The sequence below is a fragment of the Zootermopsis nevadensis genome, unplaced genomic scaffold (genome assembly GCF_977971745.1).
Source record: "Zootermopsis nevadensis isolate Lab colony 2312 unplaced genomic scaffold, Znev_1.0 Znev_ptg000012l, whole genome shotgun sequence".
Classification (NCBI taxonomy): domain Eukaryota; kingdom Metazoa; phylum Arthropoda; class Insecta; order Blattodea; family Termopsidae; genus Zootermopsis; species Zootermopsis nevadensis.
The window spans coordinates 8,302,357-8,324,025 of NW_028259144.1; the positions used below are offsets into that span (position 1 = coordinate 8,302,357).

The 21,669-nt window shown below is 35.1% G+C and overlaps 2 long non-coding RNA genes across 2 annotated transcripts in view; one reads left to right on the top strand and one right to left on the bottom strand.

Annotated features, from left to right (window-relative positions):
• LOC110832970 (uncharacterized) overlaps positions 1-21,669 on the bottom strand; it is a 91,684-nt gene that overhangs the window by 61,486 nt on the left and 8,529 nt on the right. The window lies entirely within an intron of this gene.
• Positions 5,050-10,136, top strand: LOC147873967 (uncharacterized). Its single transcript, XR_015534926.1, has 2 exons — positions 5,050-5,499; positions 7,303-10,136. It is a non-coding gene; the product is annotated as an uncharacterized LOC147873967 (long non-coding RNA).

A 21,669-nucleotide genomic window follows, 5' to 3' on the forward strand; every position in this document is an offset into this window, starting at 1 on the left:
AAGATGAACATCGAAGAATGAATGAATACTTGCAAAGGCAGTGTGGGCGGTCTGACCTCCCCCTCCCCCAACTTACCCACACCCTTATCTCGTACGGAACCCGCGAATTTCACGGTCCACGTTTGCGAAACTAATGCGATCCATTTCTCCTAATTACTCACTAGTAGCGCTGGTGCAGCTCTCCAGTTCTACAAGCGATACAGGTTTATACTGCATTACAGCTGAAGCCTTCTACAAGCAATGGGAGACATCTAATAGCAGTGGTCCCTATTTATAATCTTCTGAAATAATAGTTCACGACAAGAAAACCAAATAATCGTGTTTAATAACAGCGCAGTGATGCCAAACGCAACGTTTAAATCCTTCAACTGCTTTGAACGAATTATTTCGATGCATCTTGCCATAAACAGCGCGAATTATTTCCACAGAATGCTTGTATCATTCCGCCAATAATGTTTCCACTATGGACAAATGACTTTTTACAAAAAAAAACACTATATTTAAATTTTGTGGTTTTAAAACTGACAGTAAAATACATGCGACATTTAATTATGTGAAAATATTTATATAAATACTGATTTATTTACAGATCTCTGATAATAGCTACATCAGTTAAAATTGACGCAACATTAATACAATTTCCTCTACGCTAGCCATGTTTTATTCCACGGGGTTCACAGAAACATTCGCAAGGACGAGAAAGATTCTCTCAGTAGACGAGACGATAAATATCAACAACCTCTCACTTCAGCAACAAACAATATCGCATTGTAATAATCGACAGTGTAATTTCTTTTGGACATAACAGTCTTAGTGGTGGTAAAAATTACACAATAATGGAATTGCAAATTGAATGTCTAGAATTTTAAAGATTCTCAGCCAATTCCAGCCCCCAGACTCTTCGAATGGATCTGTAGTCGAGATCGGAGTGTTCCGGACTGGACCCAGTGTTATTTTGAGTGTCGGAAAGTCATTTTGTCATAAGGACAAAAGAAGGCCTTGTACCTCGTTGTCATGAATACGGCACAGAAAAAATGATTCTTGGAAATTTTAAAAATTAAATTATTTAAGTGTAACCGTTTCGCACATACAGAAAATGGGAAAAATTACATTTTTAAATGCTGCATTTTAAAACAATTCTCTCGAGTGCATGGTAGCAAACATTTCCCAGAGTCTAAAGTATTTTTATTTTTTTCGTAAATGCAATTTTGATTTCGCACTGTTTTTCGTGAACTTTGTCACACTGTGAAAAGATTCATTATCTGCGTCTGTATTGTGATTTTGTCCTGTGGTCTTGTTCCGAGATATAAATATTTTTGTAGACCTACCCACATAATGGCGTATAATATTTTATTTTATTCTTATGAGAAGCTTTTCAATATAAATTTATAATTATCTGTTTTACCTCGATATTTCGATGCCCCCCTATACAGAAGTTGACAACACTAAAGTATTGATGTGAGGGATGAAACCCCCTTGTATTATTTAAAGACAATTTACGTGGAAATGTATTAAATAATTCAAAAACTACTATTATATTGCCTTTCCTTCATAAACATCCGTTTAAAAATAAATTTGTATACTTATAAAAAGTAGTCGTACATTGTTATTAAAATTAGTAACATTAGTAATTAGCATTTTTAAAGAAGTTTAACTGTTATAATGAGTTTTTAAACATGCTTTTAATTAAGCCAGAAAACTTCTGATATAAATTAAAATAGATGTAAAAGAGAGAACAAGAAACCAGAAAATTATTCCGTGTGCTGAAATATGGCGAAGAAGTTAATTTTTTGTTATTTAATTTGGATATTACATTCTTCTTCATATTCACTTTTCCTTCGCTAATTAATTAGTTTGTTATTTAACGATACTAAATCTTGCAGAGGTTATGTTAGATCAAAGTTGTCTACTGCGAACTCAAAACGTGAAAGAGGAAGTAGTAGAAATGCCTGAGAAAAATCACCACAAACTTTAATTTTCGAGACCACCTTTCACATCCATATAGAACAACAAGCAAAATCATAGTTTTTAATTTTACGTTTATTTTTTTTATAGCGAATCGATTCCAAACTGTATGGTAGCAAGAACTTCTTAGGTGAATGAGTTCTTATTTATATCATTGTTAATATAATTTTGATTTGTTATTGTTGTTCCAATAATCTCAAATTTGCAACACTTAAAAGTTCGTAAGTTGTTATTACTTAGTTTAAATTCTTTCGAAGATAAAATTATATTAAGTACAAGAGAAGTAGAATAATATTTATTAGGCTATTTAAAGACACTGTTTACACTACACAGCTCATATAGAACTGAGTAAAATGGGATAATAAACATGAATGTATAAAACCGCGAAGAGATATTAAACTGTTTCGATATTTCATTTATCTCGATGCTTCGGATTCAGTCGAAATGTTCACCGCATCGATAACAGAGCTTACATATCTCGAATGTCAGGATAACTGATAATTCGAGAAAGTTCTGACCGGTAGCTTCCCGAACACAAGTCTAGAACCTTTTATCTTCTCTCGGAGTACAAAAGAAATAACTAAAATAAAGTGAGAATAATAAAGATTAATAAGAAAGATTTCCTTCAAGCCCTGTAGTTTATTAGCAAATTAGTAATGCATTAGGCGATAAATTCAAGCGAAGGCGAGAACTACTTTTTATAACCGTGACAAGCTGTTCCCCCATTCATAATGGAGAATTAAACTGACAAACGGAACGCAGTATGTCATTGGGAGACGAAGAAAAAATACAGCACTGTAACTCAGGAGTGATTTGTTGGACATCAGTACTTTGACACTGAATTTGTCCGGCAGATTTCGATTTCATGACGTAACATACAGAATTACAGATGCTGTACATTACATTTGATGTTAATTGTATTTAGGAAAAAACGTAACCTAGCAACCATTTTCAACAATTTATGCATAAACTAGCACAGTAAGTTCCGTACAATTTGACTGAAATACGCCCTATTTGTGTTTAAGAATATCGCATTGAAGTTATAACATTTATAAAACTTTTAAAAGCAAATTAAATACTGAAAAATCTTCTCGGTAAATGAAGCCAGACTCCCGTCAAAAGCCTTTAAGACTGAAAATTAAGAGCAGAATTAAGGACCAACATTTACATATATGCATCCTCTAACATCGATGTATATATATATATTTTACAGAAGAGGAGTACTGTGTAGATATTAAATTCATAATAAGTAGCCTCATTTATAATGTTTCCACATACTAATGAAATCAGATAACTGTTATAATTAATTTCATGAAATGAAACATTAATAATTAGTCAAGTCCAAGAGAAAAACTACTGTCCATACAGGTAATCGAAGTTTGGAAAGTGATGGGTGATGTAGGTAATAAAATTCTGCTTTTGTAATGGTTTATTTTATGATTCTGATGTGTTTTGAGTCCAGGACATTAATTAAAAATTTTAAACTTTTGATTTAGTTACGTATGTCTGATGCTTAACGTGCCTGAAACAATGGATATTAGTAACAACGTGTTATTCTACATCGAAACTCTTGTGACCTAGGGAGCCTATTATGGTAGAATGGTCACAGAGGACATAGTTCTGTACATGCGCACAATGACGTAACGTTTGATTAGCTTTTACGTCACATGGTTTGGTTCTCAACCGAAGCAATGAACAGTGATCCAGGAAGGATTTAATTTTAAACTTCAAACATGTACCAGGAGACGGGGAGACAAGAGAATTCTTGCGGCCGTGTTATTGTAACTGTGGATCATGAAGACGTCCGTAGCTCAAATCTAAATCAAATTCCACTCGAAGCCAGTGAAGAAAATTTCCCTTTTAAGTTTTGTATTCTTTTATTTTACTATAAAGTGAATTTTTCAATCACTGTATAAAGAGGAATGACTTTAAATAGGAACTTAAGAAGATTTATGGCGTGTTTTTGTATGGCCTGAATTTAAAATAACGTTGATTTATAAAATATACTATAAAATTAGAATAATACATAAATACAACTGTCGAATAATCAAAATTCCTGCCTCGTATTCGGGAAATCCAAGATTAAAATTTCGACTCGGGTACCGGCTATACTGACAGATAATTTTCGTGGGTTTTCTCAGAGTTTCCAGACAAATAACGTGATAAAATATTAACTTAAGCATGACCGCTTCTTTCTATATTATTTTAATAATTCATTAATTATCTTATAATTTAACAATATATAATCTGAGTTAGTGACAGAAATTTAAATACCAGGATTGTAAAATTGCACTTTCTGGATTACCTTGACTTTCAAAAGGCGTTCTTCAAGGTGTTTTATAGCCGTGTACTGAATTAATTCTTGCATTGTTGTAGGAACCAGAATTATGGAAATGCAGGAATGTTCATACCTGGTAGCCAAGGCACCAAGGAAGGGGCAGTCCAGGTCCTAATGAGACCTGGATAATGTAACTTAAAATAGCAGAGATCCAGGGATGTCCGAAACAGCAAATGCAAGACCAATGCAGCAATGTATTATAATTGAAAACAACGCACTAAAACTTTATAGCTCGAGGGGGGAGGAGCAAAGGCCTGTGTTAATCAATGGCTGTCCAAGTCCTGCGGTTGACAGAAAATGGATTTCCAAAGTCCGAAGTATATTAAATCTGAAGGCCTGGGCTCTTCAGGGAGGTATTGAGTGAGATTTGGTTACGTACCCCAGACCCTGAAAAATCTAGTAAGAATATGTGGCATCCCCTCTGAAATTTGAATAGATTACCTCCCGGATACAATTCTGCAGTGTTACGGTCTACAAAACACGTTACCACCTGAAGTAGCACGTTCGTTAATTGGTTTGTTGATTGTATTTAAACACTATCATATGAAAACGGATGAGAAAGTGAAGGCAAACCTCCACGTATTCCTAACCCCTGGCGGAAAAGGCCCGAAAGCAGTGTGGGCTGCTGAACCAGTTTGGACAATGTGCCAGGAATCGAATCCCGGTCTTCAAATCCATACGCAGTCACTTAACTTACTGAATTCCTTTGAGTAAACGAGGCTTATAAACTTCCGGCAAATGAAAAGTGCTGTAGATATCTGCCTGATTATAAATTCTTATACGAAGCGCGTTCTTAAACATACACAGAATGCATACAACGTAAAGCAGTCGGCGTGGTCTGCGCTATATTGCACAGCGGAATAAGTAGGGGGCTTCCCCTCCCTTTCTGCCATGCGCACTCGCTGTACGTACTCTGTTTGCATCCAACGAAATTAAGTCAAGACTCCGTCTCGACTCGTTCAAAAGGTCAACAATTTAAGAGTCTCTTTTACTCATCTTCCTTATGTAGCTAAATATAAGGCCCATACTTTAAACACGATAAAGCTGAGAGATTGTGCCTTTCATCAGTCAGTACAGAGTTCTGCTCTACCGTGTCTCCGACCTCAGTTTGCTTTGGGCAAAAAGTAGTTACTGAATAGCACCCACACAAGTTCTTGGCGCTCGATACGCGGACACAGATTCTCAATAACATAAAGGTACTGTTGAACTGATACAATTTTTCGTGAGCAGAAAGAATCTGTAGACATCTGTAGTAAGATGTTAATAACTATGTGGTACATAATATTATTTAGAGTGTAAAATAAATTGAAAAATACGAGGCTCGTCCACAAAGTAAGTTTCCGTGGGGCCGTTTACAGAAACAAAACACAATTTCATGGGAATATTTATTGCAACAGATACAGCAAGTGTCCAGCTATTTTTCAACATATTCGCCACCGGAATTAAGACATTTGTCATACCGTGGGACCAACTTTTGAATACCTGTGTCGTAGAAGTCTGCCGCCTGGGATTGGAACCACTGTGTGACAACCATCTCCGCCTCTCTGTCATTCTCAAAACGCTGACGCTGACCGGACATGAATTTCTTGAGGTGTAGGAAAAGATGGAAATCACTGGGAGCGAGGTCCGGGCTGTAGGGTGAATGATTAAACACCTCCCAGCTGAACTCCTGCAGGAGACTTGCTGTCCGTCGAGCCGTGTGCGACCTAGCGTTATCACTGACCGCACTTCACAGTCGGCGGGAGCTGGAATAAGAACCTCTATCTTCAACAGCTGCAACGATGCTACTGTGAGAACGCGGGAAGTGCCGTTAGTGCAAGCGCCATGCTACGTCATTGCTCTATCACGTACGCACAGTCGCTTCGCGCAATATAAGGTTTGCTAGCTGTGGGACGAGTGGGAAACTTACTTTGTGGACGCTCCTCGTACTTTAATCTGTGACATGGCTCAATGAAACTTTTGGATATTCCTCCTCCAAACACAAAGCTATGGCTGTAATCTAGCCCGAGCAGTACCTCAGTATTTTCAGAGTGCCCACAATCATCATCATCATCGTCGTCGTAACCGTCAAAAAATCCTCGAATCTATAAAAATTTATCTTCTAAGGGTAATTAAGAAGTTCGGACGTTCATTTAGAATATAATATTTTGACTCAATTAAATTTCGTGAAATAGAATCCAGTTATTAACCACTACAGTCATCCAATAAATTGTGCAATAATTTCAAATGTTAATAAATGTTATTTGCATAAATCGTTGTTCATATATTCGTGATAAGTTTTTGGTGTTTGTGTTTTTTTCCAATTATTTCGCTGTCGGATGTTACATAATCAAAGGTTCATGTAGGTCATTTACATTTTTATTATCTGCATTAAAAGACCAAACCGATGCTCAAGTTCACGTGCATCTTGCTAATGCCACTCTGTAGGCAATTTTGTGTTCAAATTTGTCCTTGCTTTTGAAGTGTCAAACACGTGCGTGTTAAGTATAACCTCCAGTTACCCTACATTCCAGAATTCGTAACTCCAAATCACGGACTATAACCACTTCACCCTAAACATTAACAATTTTGTATTTTGTTTGATTATCAAAATTTTGTCTTATTTGATTAGGGGTTTATACTGTCACTAATTGATATGATTATATCATACACATAACATGTCCGTTATGTTACATATTGTGACGTGTTGCTGTGAGAGCAGCATAACAATGTCAATAAACAGTTTAGTTGTCTGTTTATTGGCATTGTTGGAATCGTTTATAATTGTTGCGTTTGTTTATAGACATTGTTGCGTTTAGCATTGTTGTATTCATTTATTATTGTTGAGTTTGTTTATAGACATTGTTGCGTCTGGCATTGTTGTATTCTTTTATAATTGTTGTGTCTGTTTAATGACATTGTTGTATTCTTTTATAATTGTTGTGTCTGTTTAATGACATTGTTGTATTCGTTTATAATTGTTGTGTCTGTTTAATGGCATTGTTGCATTTGTTTAAAAGCCGAGTTGAGGAGAGTGTGGAAAGAGCTGAGGTGTGAGTCAGGATGTAGAAGTGAGTTGCAAGCGATATGCTGTTGTGGACATTGGTGGCAAGCGATAAGCGAACAGAGCTGTGAATTGGGCGTAAGAGAAATGTGTGATGGAGTCGAGTGAGTGGAGCCAACGAGAGGTCTGGTGTGGCGCTGAGAAAGGACGGTTTGGCTACGTGCGAGGCACCGGGTACGTGAACCGTGGCGGCCGAGGAGCCAGCGTGTATCCAGTGGGGTGCTACGGGCCGACGCTGAGTAAGGACAGGTCGGCTGCGTGAGCAAGCACCGGGTACGTGGACCGTGGCGGCCGAGGAGCCAGCGTGTGTCCAGTGGGGTGCTACGGGCCGATGTGTGAAGAGCGCCGAACTCGAGGGACCAGATAGACTCGAAGGACAGTGAGAGTATGTGTGTGTGTACAGGGAACAGAGACTCGAAGACTGTTGATGTGGCATAGAGAGTTGACTATATTCTGATTCTGACGTGGTGAAGAAGAAAGGCACTGTAAAGCAACAGACTGGATATGCTGATGTTGCAGCTATAACTAAAGGAATTCAGACATTAAAAATCCCAAATAGGACAGGTTGTGGGACTAAAGGAAGAAAAACTGTAGTAGAAACCAACTATTTATTATTGGACTTGTCAACGCTTCGGAACAAAATTGCAATTCATTATGATGTGGAATTTAAACCTTCACCATTTCCAAAAAGACTTTTGAGACGTGCAATGGAAGAATTCAGGCGGAGAAACTTTCCTGGTCGATATCCAGCTTTTGATGAGAGGAAAAACTTGTACAGTACTCGAGAGCTGCCAGAGAAAACTGATAGTTTCATGGTGCATGATGAAGAATCTGTTAGGGTTAAACAGTGTGAGATTACTATCAAATACACATCTCAAGTTAATTTGGGATCCCTCTCTACATATATGAGTAGTGAAATACACTGGAAATCCCACAGAAAGCTATTCAGGCTGTGGATGTTGTGCTGCGCAATGCACCATCTTTGCATGGGTTTGTGCAAGTTGGACGTTCATTCTATCCTCCTCCAAGAGGTAGAATTTTGAAACTCGGTGATGGACTAGAAATGTGGTATGGGGTGTTCCAAAGTGCCACTTTGGGCTGGAAGCCATTTGTGAACATTGATGTGACACATAAAGGTTTTCCATCACCACAAAATGTTGTGGATGCCATTTATGAAATCTGCAGACCTCAAGATGACAGTGAATTGAACTACAATCAGAAGGAAGATTTCAAGAGCTATATCCGTGACTTAAAGGTTGATTACATGATCCCTAACAATCCAACCAGCAAGCGAATAAAACAGGGTTGACAATCAGGGTAGAAATGCCACCCCACGTTACAATATATTTATTGGTTAATTAACGTCAATATCAATAGTTCACACTACACAGCGTTAAATGATTGGATTATAAACTCTTTAAAGCCTAGTGGTTAGTTACTATATGTCCCACCTGCTTTAACAATCAATAATTCTGCGTTTCGTATGATTCTCAGCGTAAACAGCGATTATTTCATTAAACAGTATTAACCAATTGATCTTTGTAATGGTAAATTACAGTGTTTTATTTTCGGTACGGTCTGAATTGCTGAATATTATTTAGACGAGCTTCGTAAGTGTTAATAAATACCGAGTTGTTTAGTACATGCAATGAAGGGTTCGTAGTCTAATATACCAAACAATTTATAGTAGCCAACATTATACTGGAGAGTTTGAATAAGTATATTAAAGTTCGAGTCATGATAGCTGGTCCATAGTCAGAGATTTGAATATAGGACCTCCTAAAGTCGAAGAAAATGTAATACTCTAAAATTTTTGCATCGTTTTGTGTGCTAATACAACACGTGAACTAAGGACCCCTTGACAAAACATGAAGTTATAATGAATGTATTATGAAGTTCGTGTAATATAGGTTATGTACACATTGTGTAGAGACCCTTCATTTCACACAAATGTTAATAGCCACTGCACCGTTATGTTCGGAAGATACTTTATAGCAAGTTGATTAAAATATAAGGTTAACTAATTAGATGCTTTTGTGACACACCTTGTTTACATTTTAATAAGCAACATGGTTTGTATGTTATTTATTGTCTGATAATACAGCCAAGTGAAGAACGTACACTACGTTCACTAACAAAGTTGAACGCAACTGCCACTTCCTGGCTCCCGACAGTGACTGCTATAGTTTTATTTTTCATAAAGGATTAGTTCACTCGTATCCGGAAAACTCTGTTGCGCTTGGCCGTGAGCCGGAAAGTGACAGTTGCGTTAAACTTTAATAATGTATATGAATAAATAAATTTGCCTCAAATGGAGATTATATTATAAATTTGTGTAACACTTAACAAAAATATGCTTACATAGTATGTTGATAACATTCCGCGTGTTCGTTCAAAACCACTGATAACTTTGAAATAATTTTGGTGTTTCATAAACCCTGGTTTTGATATCATCTCACTACAAGCTTTCGACGTTGTAAATTTAATTTCCTACAATCGATACTAAAATAAGGATAGGGCATCCTGTGTCATGTACTTATCAGAACCCTCCGTAAATAAATATCTTCGAAAGACACTCAACTTTGCTGAACAAAAAAATGTTCACAATGCGAAAAAACAAGATGGCAGCCGTGCAAAATCTGAATTTCATTCACTGAAACTGGGTTCGAGACAAATAGCATTAATGTGTACATGTTATTTGAAACTATGTTGAGGTAATAAACTTGTAAAATGTAAAACAACAATATGGCAGCCACGCAAAATCTGTATTTTTTTTAGAATTAATGGCGGTAACTAATGAACCACCGAAGCTAGGTCTGTGAAATTTTATATGGATAAAGCATTGGTAGAATGTTAGAAATTACAAACATGTCTGTGGTGCATAGCTTTTATAATGTATCTAATAAATCAAATGCGATGTGTTGTATACGCATGGATCTCTAACGTATATGATAACTCATAATTTATGCTGGTCTTATAAAGTGGATTAAATCATTACATACATCATAAATCGTATTTAACCTTTTGCCAAGTTATAACGTAAAAACAATCGCATAGGCTTTATATGTGTCTTAACTTTGACAAACTTTACAAAATACTTATCGTATATAAATATTAGTTATTAACCTGAGAGAAAGTAACAAGGCCTTGAAAAAATTACAAAACATAATTTTTCTATCAGAAAATATTATTTCAATGATCAGATCAAGGGGTACGAGACGTAGTTGCCTTTAAGATAAATGTAACAGTTGATACGAACGTATACAATTTTTTTACGGAAACCATGAAAGCTAAAATCTATCCACAGGCAAAATAATATTGATATGGATCTTAGAGTGGTTTAGAAGTTGAATCAGATTCATCTTGTTCAGGATATAATCTATTGACGGAATCTTGTGAACACGTCTTTTAACCTTCGGGCTTTATACAAAAAAAACATAGAATTTCTTAACTAGATGAGCGACTATTAGTTTCTCAAGATGGACACTACATCACAGATTTATAAACTTCTTTACTCTCTGCTCCGTTCTCTTTAACGAATGAGAAGATCAAACCATGGGTCTTAAATCGTCAACAAAATAATGCAAATTTAGGAAAATATAAAATTTATGACTTGTGAATTGGGTTATCAGACATAACCACCGTCCACTTCTTTCATCGACGAAAGTAAAGCAAAGTAAGAAAAAAAAACATGGGCTTAAATCTGAGCCATAAAGTTCCCAAGCGAATACATTACATCAGCTGTAGTTACTGGACTAACATGGAGAAATGGAGGGAGATATATGTAACCATACGAATATAGGCACCAGTATATCGATGTTCGGGAAGGGGGTTGGGGAAGACCAGCGGCTACGATATCGGAAATTTCCTCACAGGTTCACGAGATAGAACACGGGTGAAATATTGACGCTTGGAACATCCTGTAAAAATCGTTGCACTATGGACAGTGATCTATATTATTATAAATTACCAGAAGACCAGTGTAGTTACCGCGGTAAAATTCTTACCAATCGTACCTCATTCCATATACCATACGGTTTGATAGGTATCGTTGAATATCGTAGAAAAATATTGTCCCTAAATCTTCACCGGAACTCGAAACCAGTACAGCGTTTTTTATTTATAACCTTTTGTGTAATCTCCTTGTTGATATAAACAAATTTGACCTTGGCTCCGTTATTTGTTCTTACTTATTATACGAGCTACAGAAACCTTATTATCCGGGACCCAAACCCAGGACTGTAATTTCTTTTTCGAAACAAAACACTTTTGTCCGCGCGCCGCCATTCTATTGTTCTTAGTTTTGGAGCCACAGGAGCAAACTTGACGTTGAGGAATGGGTTTGAAGCTAAAACACGTTTAACAGAATTCAAATAACACTCCCATAAAACAATAATTTGAAATTAAAGTTTTTTCTAAGACATTAACAAGTATTTTCTCTGCTTTTTTTTACCTGCAGGTTCCATCTTGTGACGCCCAATAATTGTCTAACGGAAGTCTGTAAGTTTGTAACGATCGTGCGTTGTTAACACAAATTGTTTTCTGGACATTGTCCAACGTCCAAGATTAAATAAAATCAATAAAACCACGACGTTTCGGAGATAGGGATTAGCTCTATCGATTGGACTCAATAGAGTAGGCTTTACCTGAAGACCGAGATAGACTCCCATCTCCGAAAAGTCGTGGTTTTATTAATTTTTTAATCTTGGACGATGGATAATGTCCACAGAGCAATTTTCATCAATTGTCTATCGCGCTTTGCAACAGAGTAAATAAATAAAATATACTAATATACGTCTATATTTAACGAATTAATAAGACGGTGTTTACCACGATGTTAAACGTTGGACCTAAATAACTGTCTCATTAGTCTTTTGTAGACGAAACTAAAATATATCGGCTTTTGTCTGACTGTGGATATAGTCTTTTATATATTCGGCGAAATGTTAATTTTAAGTAATCTCTTCAATCTAAATGAGTCAAGGCAGACACTACAAGCGAATATTCTACTATCTGTTGAGATTGTATCACTTAATATTTTGATATTAATGACTAAAGCAATGTTATACCGCCTGAAGGTTCATCCGGTTCCCATCCAGAGATCGTTCTGTGCCGGTAATTTAGCTGCTAGCTACCTGAGGGCTGTATCTGACTTTCTTCCGCTGTATGCTTCTACTTGCTTGTATCTATTCCTTCCTTCGAAATTTAATTGCCTTGCAGTACACGTTCTCATACTGCAACCGTAATAAACGGAGATCCACTCTCTGCCACTGAAATATCATATTTATGGCGAAATTCTGTGTTGTTATTTAACAACAATGCATGAACGTTTTGTCAAACAGGGATTGTGTCTGAACGAAAAATTTACGAATAATTTAAAATTAGGAATGTCAATAGATATAAAATTTCATATCGATATCGGAGGTGATCATATCGATACTGAATAGTTTTATCGGTTTAGAAAAAGTTTAATTGTTCCAGCATAGAATTAATTTGTCTTTATATATATAACATTTTACTCTTTGTTTGAATAACAAATTTGTCTTACTTAAATTTGCACTGAAATGTGAAGTTTTATTAGTAATTAAAAGGTTCTGTTTCAATATCAGTGATAAGATTAGTTGATGTTTCATGGCCGACTATCCATGTTTCTTTCTTTCTCCGTTGCTGAAATGGAAAAGGTATTTTAATTTCATTATTAACTAGGCGAGGCATGTGTCAATGACGTCTAGATTTTTGGAAATTTTTTTGCAAAAATATTGTCTCCTTTCCGGACACTTTCTCGATACGAAAAAGTATTTTGGTTAATTACATGACTTTAATTTTGTTTTGTTTTCTTTCATTTCTTATTATTTTCTGTTCTTTGTATTTATTTTATCTTCTTATGCTAACACTATAATTCGCTCCTATAGCTCTTGAGTTAACATTTAAAAATAAAGAATTGAAGTAAATTACTATTATTTCTAGTTACAGTGGCAAAGATAATAATTCCTTGTCTGATGTTAAATTTATTCTCATTAACACCGTATTAACAGCCCGTACGTTGAAAACATGACATAATCAAACATATACCGCAAAAGAACGCGTATGTTGTAAACATTACTTACAATAGCTTGACCACCTACATAAACCACTTTCAAATTACTTATATGCTTAATTATAATTCCCTTTTAAGAAACCATTTTAAAGGGCGGGCTACAGGTTCAAATTTTAGCCTAGTCTTACTCCATAAACAATAACAGTAATAACCGATATATCGATAAACTAAATTTATATCGACATCGAATATTTCTTTGCGATGTATCGATTTATCGATATCATATCTCTAATTTCGAAATACATGCATTAGCTTGGAAATACCGAAAAAAACTACATTGATATAGTATGTGCATTATTTTCAGTGTATGATTTATGTGGCCAGAACACGACGAATACATCAAGAGACTCAGGTAACAAACGTACAAGTTCCACACATAAGAGAAAAAGTTTCTGCAACTCCACTCTTCTTATTTTTACGAAATCACTCCAGCAAACAAATGAGACGGGTCACACGCTCCAGCGAGAATCAATTTCCCTCCTCGTAGCAGTTAGGACAAGGAAAACAAAAATAAATTAGGTGACGTACATTTAAATCCATACGAATACAACACAACATTCTCCCCTCCAAGTTATGGATTCATTTTCCATCGAACCCAATTATGGAAGGTTCGAAACGAAAACAGAGATCACTGAACTGTAGTACGCATTTGGTAAAATTACGTTTACGAGGAATTCTTTGTTTGGGTAACAGATCTTGGTAGCTTTGGATAACATTTTATATTCAATTTTCGTGCCAATCAACAAAAAATTCAATACAACTGGTTTAGACTTTCAAAAAAGTAAAAACTGTCAAATTTCACACGAAAATGTTCGCTGTTCTTTATACGGAAAATCTTAAAGTCAATATTAAAGAAACTTCTGACGTCACAAATGAAGCAGGCTGTCATGTCAAAGAGGTTTCGTATGAATACACGAGACTGAAAGATCTTTTAATACCGAATGTTCCAAAATAATGTATACACATTATAATACGGAGTATTAACCCATTTATCGGTCTCAGTTTGCTGTGTTTACGAGGTTAACCTAGTTTGATCTACACCTAACAGATAGCACTGTAATATCTAATCGAATAAGTGCCAATACTGACATATGTAATAGTTAAGTTTAATAAATTTATTTTATTTATTAAATGTGTATATACATATTTTTGAGAAATCCTTTATTTGTTACTCCCAAGAAATATTAATGTGGTCTCAAATTAAATGCTCTGTATACGCCGTCTACTGTTAATACTATAATTTTGTGATCTTGAAAGAACAACTGAAAATTTCTCGGCCACTCTCATTACTTAGGTCTGTTTGCAGCTCTCCAGCCAGTAAAGTCTAACATCTATTTAATTATTTTTTCTTTTCCATTTACTCATTATCGTCACTTTACAGAAGAATTTTCAATAGCTAGTCGCATACAAGAAATATCCCAAATAAATGCATTACCAACTACTAAACTTAATTAATGTTATAGTAACCATCACGAAACTGCATGCCTGAAGATCAAAATAAAAACAGCAAAACGTTGTAACACAAACAGCGTAGTCCAGGTGAGTAAAGACAGATCAAAACTCGCAGCGTAGCAAAGCTAGCAGCACTGTATTGTCTCGGTGAACTCGAGTTTCTTACTGTGACGATGACAAAGACGGAAATCTTCTGGGATATTACACTTTGTAGTCTCGTGGATAAAAACCGACGTTTCAGAGTAATTTATTGCGTCATCATCACGATGATGAACGAAGAAAGAAGTAGAATTTCAAAAAGACAAGTTACCTTTAAGGTTAAGTTAATTTATTTTCGAATTTGGAAACTGCAAACAATACTTTCATTAAGAAAATCGATGTTGTGTCTGTATCACCGATTTCAAACTACGATACAAATAACTAAATAAAGTGACAGAAATTTAACTTCTCAAAAGTTGGAATCTCTTTTCTACCAGCTATAATATCTCTATGAACGCAAGCAAACTATTACATCTTCATAATTTTCTCAGAAAGACAGTTGGCTATCAATACTCTGAGGCAGCCAAATAAGCTCAGTGTCTTCTGAGGGCCACTTGAGTAAAGGTCAAGAAAAGTCCAGAAGGTCCATTGACTGGCGTTTATGAACACCGCAACAACCCTTCGGGTTTTATTAAATCCCAGAAATCTTAATGGCTGAACGACCACTTTTCAACAAAGATCTTGTGCACAACCCTGAAGATGGAGGAATCTACTTTATACGTCCACACTGCATTACAACCCAGAAGATCAACAGTGACGTACTCACCACCGTTAAAACCTAAAATTGTATTTTTCACACGTACTAGTGGTTAGGATTCATTTATATTAATAAAAAGCAGTCTTAACAAATTTGTGATCTCTTCGTATTTTCTCTGCTCCCATTAATATCCCTCCGCTTTACAACAGGCTCCAGCCGTTTTATCCCCAGCTTCATATTCATAATCACCTTCACAGTACTCATTACTCTGGCTCGTGTTTCGTAACATGCATCGAACGTGTTTTTTACTAATCTAACAAAGAACACGTGTTTGGTGAGCAAATTGTAGGTCTACAGTTTTCTGGTGAGTAATTTAATAAGTAAACACTGTAATTTTCGGGTGTATTGTGTCCTGGAAGCCACAAAAATTTAAATTCTATTATCTGCGTGTAAAACACTAAAAAATAAACATGTAAAGGCACAGGAATGTACACAAATTGAATCTTGCCTTACAACGGTTCCAACACGAGAGAAATTTGTTTCTAACAAAGATATAAGGATGAAATTAATGAAGTCGTATGGGACTTCGCATGTAAGATTCGGTGCAAAATAAGGATATCAAAAAACATTTTTATGTCGGTGGTTTAGTTAATAAAGGTACATAGAACCTGAATAGATTGTTACGTCGCATGTGACGCTAGGAAAGCCAAAGAATGATTTGAAACTTTAGAACGTAGTAGAAGGAAACACGTGTTATCCTTAAAAATTTAGCTGGGGTAGATATAAAAGTGAATAAGAGTGGAGGTCTCTCAAAAAATGAAGATTGATTCTTAGGTTAATTTTAAACAGTTCTGATAATAGTATATTACAATTAGTATTGTTGTCAATTGAATAAAAATTTACTTGGATATTATCCATCGTCTAGTAAATATAAAACGTAAAACGACGTTTCGGAGATGGGAATTTTGATTTCTACATACTATTCTTTTACGTCCCACGGATGGATGGTGTGGTAATGCCTTTTTATTCCGGGACTTTCACTTTTTTACTTTGTCCGGAGATAGGGATTAGCTCTATCTAGTGGGCCCAACTGTGTAGGAACCTGAAGACGGAGATAGAGTCCCATCTCCGAAACGTCGTTTTATGTTTTATATTTTACTAGACGATGGACTATATCCAAGGAAATTTTTATTCAATTGACTCTTCACCATCGTCAAGAAGTTTTAGATTTGATATAGTATTGTTGTGTTTGTTGGCTTTTGTTCATTTCGTGTCGTGGAAACTGGATCAGAATTTATGATGGTTGCTTCTCGTTTGTTGCGTCATATCCGGTAATCTTCTACTAGACTATGCGATGTAATGTCCCAGAAGAGAGCCATCTTAATATTCACCGCTGTGAGAACCTCAAATCTCACTCGATCAGTACTAATCATGTTCTTCAATGATTATAATTTATACCCCCCACTGAGAAGCTAATACTTTTTGCCACGGACGCCATCGTTGAGAACTTTTATTCATCTTTCAGGACAACCGAACAGTTAACATCACACTGGGTTTCACATAGACTTAATAAAGATTGCACATTTGTTTAAAGTGTTAATGTTATCGACGTTTCAGGAGTTTGCTACGCTCGGATATTTACGTGACTGTGGTAGATTTGTTACAATAATTTATTATGATATTAGTAGCAACCGTTGGGATTAAAATCTGGGCCCTTTTTAATACAGCTATTGGGAAATCGTTAAAATTGACAGTTATCAGTTACTAAAAATTACTAGGTTTTGTAAAACTTTGTGACTAACAATTAGAGCTACACGACGTGAACAATTATAAAACAGGACATTTTTGAACAGGAGAAAAACTTTTCCAAAATTATAATATTTTATCTCCAAGTTTAGCAAGTTTTATTGTAATGCAAATATCTGAAGCACAATTATCCTTAGTGAAATCGAAGTAGGATACAATAATTTTCCTGTGTAAGCACACTTTTAATCTACAGTCTCGCTGGACGTAGCGTCTCATTCCTACGCCCCCTCGGATAATTATTTGCAGCGACCAGGTGTGGGACTCAGCTAGCTTCTTAATTGTTTCCTCTGCTCTAATAAACACCTGGTACACGCTTGAAGCCCGAGGTATTGCACCTTTCATTAAATCGTGATGAAAATGAGACGGTTGGCATGTTATATTATTATTTAGGTATGCTAATTACGTAGGTAATAGAACTGTATTAATGGCTATAGAAGTCTGAAACAGTTAATTGCCATGTTCTTGCAAAGGGACAATTTAAATGAAGCCCACTGGGGTTTGTCGTAGTCCTCAAAGCATAGCTGTTTGTAAACTTGAAGTTATATTTTTGTACGTAGAAAATCCAAGTGATATGCATTTGCTATTTTGTTACACTTCTGTTTTTGTATTTATTTCACGGCTTCAAGTATTAATTTGTAATGTGTCGACCACTGGCCACTTGTTACACGGACTGATATTGACTGAGCAGTTTTGAACTGAACCCTGAAGATCTGGGTTCGAATTTATCTGCAAATTTTTGTATTGTCCTGTACTAATAAATTTAGACTAAATCTTTGGGTTATTTGACAGCAGTGGTTTAAATTGGAGACCATATAGCGTAAAATAGATAGAAACGTCATCATGAATGGTAATAATTTGGAAGGAGGCGGTCTCAGTCTATTTCAGAGTCGCTACTACCTAACATTCTTTTGGAAAAATGTAAGTTTAAGCTTTAAAATGAACCGTTCCTTGTTCAATGAGTGTTGCCGTAGTCTAACGTACTTGAGACTTTCTTGAAAAGCTGATAGTTGCTCAGATACTCAAGATAATACGCTTTTCACAACAGCCTACCAATGGATCTTATCCTGAAACAGATTAATCCAACCCATCGATTTTAACATTCGATTTAATATTATTCTCCCATCTATCTCTAGGTCTGCTTAGTGGCCTCTGCTCTTCAAACGATTCTACTTGAATTTCGTACGAATTTGTCATCTGCCCTATTCATGTTATATTCCCACCAATTTAATCATTTTTTGATTTGATTAAGTCGCTTACAATAATTGTAGGAGTAACAATAAAATATTTATTTATTTTGGTTGATTCCCTGTACAGAAAAATAATTTATATCTTGAATTCTAATTGTAGGGATTTTATTTCTTATACAGTCGATTTTTTGTTGTAATTTATGTTGAAGACGTCTCTCCTTTGATCACTACTCGAGTATGAACTTAATTTCTTCGTGGCTGATGTATGTTATCTTGTGATACGATAGCCCATATATTTTAATTTATTTTTTGCAGCATCCCTAGGCACCCATGTAGATAGCTCTCTGTTTTGTTTTCTTTTTTACTTACCGAGTTAACATTTCGTAATGTAAGGCCTCTTTAAACCTTTAAACAACAGTGCATCATCTGCTTTAACAATCAATAACTCTGCATTTTGCCTACAGAGTATATTTATGGATTTCATATTATTCTCAGAAGTAACTTTGATTATTTCACTAAATAAAATTAACTAACTGATCTATGCAATTGAGTAATCTTGTCTTTCTTTCCGACAAAAAGTAGATTTTTAAGTGTAGATTTACGATTCAAAGAATTAAAGTAAACATTTCGTCCTGACAATTACACAATAAATAAAATTAACCAACTGATCTATGCATCGAGTTATCTTGTGTTTCTTTACGACATAAAATAGATTTTAAGTATAAATTCACGATTCAAAGAATTAAAGTAAATATTTCATCCTGACAATAAAACACGATTTATAAAGAAACGTAGTGATAACGCATGTTCAGGACTTTATTTTGAAGTCGAAACATATTATGGAACAATGATGTGTTAATAAAGAGATAACTATAAATAAAGCTAGTTTCTCTTAACAATAACATATTATAATTATCTGTATTCATAATTCAACTCTAAACTTCTTATATTTGTAAACAGAAAACAACACACAATGATTATAAAGTTTAAAATACTATTTGAGTATGCCAAGTATCACTCAGTAGTTGGATAAATATATAGTAAAGATTTAAAATAATGGAATAATATGAGTAAAACGTGTAAACGATAGATGAAATATTCATAATTCCTTAATAAATCTTTACGAAGACATAATTAATATTTATAATACACAGGATAACTATAATAATTGATTCCACGTCCTTTAGAATCAAATGTAATGTTGATCAAAGGTTTAGGTCGCATCTAGTGTCCATATTATAAACATTTTCCAACTGCAATACTTCATAGCTTTCTCCCTTTCGTTTGCATTGTACACTCACGCGTTTTATATAAGCCAGTGATGTCAAAACAACTCCCGTCTGCAACCTATTCGTTGCCAAATTTTCCATCTGTTTGTAGTTCAACAAATATTATCTGAACTGTCAAATATAATTTTATTAATCACAGCATGTTGAAGGTTACGTAATTTCTATTATCATTAGTAATATAGTAGTTTATTGGTAGAATTTTCAAAATGTTCCTTGAGTTAAAATGTGATTTAAATTCACTGCCTATGTTAAGATTAACGTTCCTAGTTAAAATTATATTCGCTGCATCCAGCACTGGTTCAACAAATTTCTTCCCAATCATACGTTCTGTATGTTAAATTTAATTCCTAACAATAGTTCAAATGCCTATAAATGTGTATATTTAATTTTCTTTTCTCAGTTAATTCAGTGAACTAGTTTTCAGCGTATAATTTCACTGCGTGTTATCGATATTGATCGCAGCTTTCATACCAACCCTCCAAGGCAGCCTACATTATAATTTATACAATACTGATACCGTTCGTCTGTCTCAAACCTCGTCAATACTTAATACACTGTTACAAATTTTTCTGTTAAAAACATTTTTCCACGAAATTATATGTTTTATTAACAATTTCAGTAGCACATGTTTAAAAAAATGTTATGTGTTGACAGCGCTTTAACCATACAGTTTCTATGTGTTTAATTTTTTATCTATGGCTACGTTAGTCGTATAGATGATTTTACAGTGCGTCCGCTGACGAAGTTAACCGCAATTGTCACTTCCCGATTCCAGCTGAAAATACTTCAAAGTAGGTAAGCGTAGTGTATCGTTTTTTTGGAGCGATGTTTTACTCGTATAGAGAAAACACTGTGATGCTAGAATGTAAGTCTTGCAGAAAGTGACGGTTACCTTCAACTTTATTAGCGAACAAGCTGCAATGTTTTGGAATAATTTTGTCAATTCCCGTGGGTTTTAGTGTAGTAAAAGAAATTCATGTAAAATACAGATAAACTGCCATTATCTTATTATAAACCTCTTACTTTAGCGACTTACTACGTGAGTATACAGGATGCAATTAATAAGAAGCAAACAACCTCAAAATATTTTCTGTTCTTGTGTGTATATATTTAATATTTTTACAACAAATACAGAAAATTGCTATGTAAAAAGTGAAGCTCAACCGGGTTCTGAGATCATAAAAAAATATTCAGACAATCCAGGCCTCCCTCATAACACAGGGTTATTGGTTGAATGATACTAGCAGGGGAAACACGAATTATCCTAAAAAAAATAGGCTCAGTGCTAATTCATCTACTATAAGACCTACATGGACTGTTCTGAGACTGAAGCCGTGTCTCTAGAGTGAGAAGCCAGACGCTATCTGAGCCGTAGCATAGCTGATATGTGTGTGTGTTCAGTCTGTCTGATTTGACACACAATGCATTTTGATATAAGTAAATCCATTGACAATAAAGTCACATATCGCATATATCGAAATTTCATAAATCGAAATCATTTAACTCGAAATCGCAAAACTGGAAATTGTTTATACTCCACTGGATTTACTTTTCTCAGAAAAGTATGTAATTCGGTTAACCTTAATAACTTTACGAATCTTTATCTTTCACACAAATAATTTACTTTTGTACTTTGCTAAATAAAATAAAACTAAAGACATAACGCGAAATTCCTATAGATCGTTGGATACCTACAATTACCATATCTGGCCTGGAACTAAATCAAACACCAGACTCACCAATTTTAGAGTTGAAG